The sequence below is a fragment of the Cariama cristata genome, unplaced genomic scaffold, assembly GCF_000690535.1.
Source record: "Cariama cristata isolate BGI_N322 unplaced genomic scaffold, ASM69053v1 scaffold19896, whole genome shotgun sequence".
In the NCBI taxonomy this organism is placed as follows: Eukaryota; Metazoa; Chordata; class Aves; order Cariamiformes; family Cariamidae; genus Cariama; species Cariama cristata.
The window spans coordinates 1-4,691 of NW_009620620.1; positions in this window are offsets into that span (position 1 = coordinate 1).

Below are 4,691 nucleotides of genomic sequence, written 5' to 3' on the forward strand. Positions count from 1 at the left end.
CCCCAAGCTTTTAAAAGCAGAAGTCAGGAAAAAGAAACTAATACAATCCACTTGAAGCCTTGATGTAAGACTTAAAACCTTTCTTTATTCTTATGCTTCTACTCTCTGCATGCACCCCTTGCTTTTCAGGGACAAGATACCGAAAGGGTAGGCCTCCGTAACCTGTTGGTGCTGCCGTGAGACCAGAGGCATAGTTCAGTAACGCAGAAGAATCAGTATTAGGGCTCTGGTTGCAGGTTGGATTGCGGCGCGGCCACTTATTGCAGGTGTTGGTCTACTACAGACTTGCTTCACCAGTTCGGCTTTGTTCAAACAAAGTTGATGTGTTAGTCATTAGGGGCTTTCTGCTCTTCTGCAGCTGGCTTAAACACGTAAAACCACTACAAAATGCCTGTCGTCTGCTCTGATTTCTCAAAATGCAGCCATGTGCCCTTGCCTTGTCTGGATCAAGTATGTCGAGCGCACGTATCTGCTGGGAACCACAGCCTGTTACATACAGCTGCTAATTCTGGTGGTTGTGCCGCACGCACGGCTCTTTATCCCACTGAGTAGTTTCAAAGCAAAACCCACTTTGCGAACACGCTGGGGCTGGTGGAGATACCTTATTTCAGCCTAACAAAGCTATTTTCCTCTGGTTCCTCTTACAGCCAAAGGAGAAAGATGTAATTCAGACCCAAAGTGCAATTTGGCTGTAGCCCGCCACAGACGTGTTCATCGCTAACTACAGACCTCAGCCGCGTAGGCAATAGTGATTACTCTGTCACTGCAATTTTGGAGCCCGTACTACTCTAAGAAGCAGCATTTCAGGTCACCTTAGTGAGAAAGCTGTTGCAAGTCTGTATTCTAGCATCCGTATTCTAATTTATTTTATTTACAATGAGAAAAGGAAAAAGCGTTTTGACCTTACACCCCTTAAAAACAAGACATCTACGCTTGAAGTACGTTTTGTAGTGGCAGTGGTTGTCTAAAGTGTCGTAAGTGAATTAAAATCAAATATGCGGGTTACATTGTGTTTCCTGGGACAAGCAGAAACCGTCGGGTTTATTCTGCATTTTTCCTACCGTATTTGAATGGAGAACACTAGGCAGTTTAACAGAAGTTCATGAGCGTTACATTTGGTGGGTATTAACAGCATTTACTGAAATTTAGAATAACAAGTATGCTACCATACATAGGATGAATTTTACTTCTGATAGACTGCAACTATGTGACTATGTGCTTTCTGTGCACCACCACATAGTAAGTGGAGATTTTGTGTTAGTGTCAGAATTAAATTCACATTTTCACCATTTGGAATTGGATGCCTTAAGATTCTTTTACCCCTTGGAATTATTTGATTTAAACGATGAAATACAAGATAGCGTATGCTGGGTAGACCTTCAAAAGCTGGAAGAGGAAGTGATCTGTTTTTGAAAAATTTTGTTTGCTTTACGTATCCATTTGTTTGGTAAAGCAAAGATCAAACCAGTGGAACGCCTCAGGTTCTTTTGCTCTGTTGCTTACTAACAAGAGCACGTGGACTAATCCTTTATGGAAGATACACTTAAGTAATTTCAAGGACATGGGGTGAATGAACTCAATAAGGAATTTTTCCCTGTCTTGGGTGGTAAGAAACATAGATGGTTTTCATATTAAGTGCAGATCTCAAGTTAATGGTATTTTTTAATGCTAATTTTACTTCACAACTACAGTTTCAGTTTGTGGCCAGTCTCCAGAAAACATAAATATTAAGAAGGGAGATATATATGATTTTTGTCACCACCTAATACTTTAATAATGCTGCTGCAGTATGCTTTGGATATGTCGTCTTTTTTATTAACACAGTTGACTGAAAATTATTCTGCATCTGGGTCTTGATCACTTCTGGATAAGTGTTATTTCTGTCACTGAAATATAATTGAATTTGGGTGCATGAATTTTGAATGTTAAATTGAAAGTATTTTACTTAGAAGATAACCTCTAACAGGCCTGTAGCATCAGCGTTTGAAAAGACAAGATTCTGTAATTTCTTTGTTTATCAAAATATCTTGCACAGTGAATATAATAAAGGCCAATTAATTACAAATGGTTTTCTCTAACTTTTTTAATTGCTGATTTAATGATATGGGATTCTCTTGGGCTTTTTTGCTCAAACTTGATTTTATTTTCAAGAATCAGAGCCATGTATTCCAGTCTCAGGGAACTTGAGAATTTATTGTGCTTGGAACGTGGTAAATGGCTGTAGGGAGGACTGGCCAAGCCCCTGTTCAAGTGACAGTCCTGTACCGAAGTGGTCAGAAATGGAAATCTGTCACACAACCGTGTGGTATCTGGATGGCACCCTCTGAGAGATGGCTCAGAACTTCTGCAGGTTCGTGTACACGCTGACCCTCATTCAGATCCAAGGACAGAGACAAAAGCATCTTTTTAAAAAGCTGAAGTTGAGGGCAGTGTTTTTTACTTGCCTGAGGAGAGCGGTTGACAGGCTGGACAGGGCTGCTACTCAGGGGGATCTTGACGGGATGGAGAAATGAGCTGACAGGAACCTCATAAATTCCAGCAAAGGCAACAAGAAAGCCCTGCGTCTGGGATGGAATAGCCTGATGACTAGAACAGGCTGTGGGAAGACTTGTTGGAGAGCAGCCTTGCAGAAAAGGACCTGTGTGTTGTGGTGGACCACATGCGGAATTGGAGTCTTGAGTGTCCCGTTGCAGTGAAGGACAGCCGCGTTGTGGGCTGTATTAGTAAATGCGGCTGAGGGACAGCAGGTTGAGGGAGTGACTCTTCCCTTCCATTTGGCGCCTGTGAGACTAGCAAGGTGGTTAGAGCGCTGGAGCACGTGATATTCAAGGAGAAACAGAGAGGTGGATTTGTTCAGCCTTAAGGGAAGGTGAAGGAAAGGGAGGTCTTACTGCAGTGGTGGGAAGGTATAGAGCCAGGCTCCTCTTGGAGGTGCATGACAATGGGCTGAGAGGCAATGGACGCAAGCTGGTTTAGCTACAAGGAAGGTCTTTTTGGTTTTGTTTTGGGGTTTGGTTTTTGCTTGTTTGTTTGTTTGTAAGCTGGAGAATGGTTGAACACTGAAGGAGAGGTCTAGCGAGTGTGTGGAGCATCCTTCCACAGAGGTGTTAGAACTTGACTGGATGAGGGCCTGTGCAACCACATCTGATTCAGCTTGTACTGAATGGCGTATGAAAATCCCTCCCAACCTAAACTGTCCCGTTATTCTGTGATTATTCAAAAAACCCAGCATTATAGCTTTAGAAATTAATTGTTAAATTTATGCTTAGGAAAACACAAACCCAGTAAGCAGGAGACCTGACAAGAATGTAAGGAGTTTTTATATTTCTTTCTTGGTTTCTCACACTTACTGTGCAGTGAATTTTAGGCAGCAGTGGCACCAGATTTGTAGACACAGTCACGAAAGCTAGTTTACTGTCTGGGAATTTTTAAGGAGAGGGAAATGACTATCCAGAGCCCTGCATACAGCCAAATCTTTGAATTTAAAACTGTTGCTTATTCAGATCACCTGCTCAAGACATATGGCCGTTGGTTAAATTAACTCTGCTTTCACAGTGGTCCGGTTTATTAGTCATCTAAACTGTCAATTTTGACTCTTATCAATCTCTAGATGTCATTAAAGGTTGAGGACAAAATTATGATGGATTTAGCTTAGTCTCTGCTGTATTTGTTCTAAGACAGAATGGGCTGCAGATTTCTGTGTGTTCACCTTGTGCGATAATTTTGAAGAATTTGTGTCATCGCTTCTTCAAGATGATTCAGTTTTAAAGAAAAGCATGACATGGCTACTAAATATCTTTAAGGAACCAATTTTTAATTAATTCTAGCTCATAAACTCGTGGATTAGTGTATAAGCTGTCAGGAAATTAAATGTGTGTTCAGAGAGGAGGTACTGCAGTTTGGAGTATGATGCTCTTTATCTTTTACTCATTGCAAAAAAAATCTGTTCCAGGCTCAAAATAGGGTTCAATTGTGAGATAAGAGTGGCTCTTTCAAAAGTCTTAGGGACTGTACTGACCAAGGTGTAACAGAAGAACCAATGTATTTTTTATCATCTTGCATTTAAGCTACTGGTTTTAGAATCATGGAGAGAGTAGATCAACACTAAAGGATTAAAGTTCTTTTTACATCCTGGAAATAAGAGGCCACTCACTGCATGTTTATTTGAAGATTTGGACAAAGAACTATTAATGTTAAATGCCTTGGGTTAGAAGGGGATTTGTAAGACTGCTTGATAGTATGTCTCTATAATTCGAAGTGAGGATGATTTAGCAATGATTACAAAGTAGCAAGGACTGCAAAGTCAGTTGATGAAATAATTTCCTTCTGAGGTTCTGAAAAAGGAAAAGGTGTATCAGTGAAAACTCAAAGATTGACTTTCCCTATCGTGGTCTGCTCTCAGTAAATACTCAGTTTTCAGTTTCTTTGTTGGGTGGGATAGATAAAGGAGGAGAGTCTTCTGTTAGCGTTCTGTTCTTCAGAAAAACACAGCATTGTTTTATTTGCAGCTGTGTTGGAAAAGGTGAGTAATCTGGGACTATTTTCCTCAAAAAAACTCAGCTTCCCTTTGCCAGAAGTGCTTTCAGCTTTCTCACTGGCCTGATGGAAGACGCTTACCACTTGGCTCCTTTGAAGGTGAGGGCGATTTGCAGATATCCTCCCTGCAGCCTACAAGTGAGGGCTGTGACTGA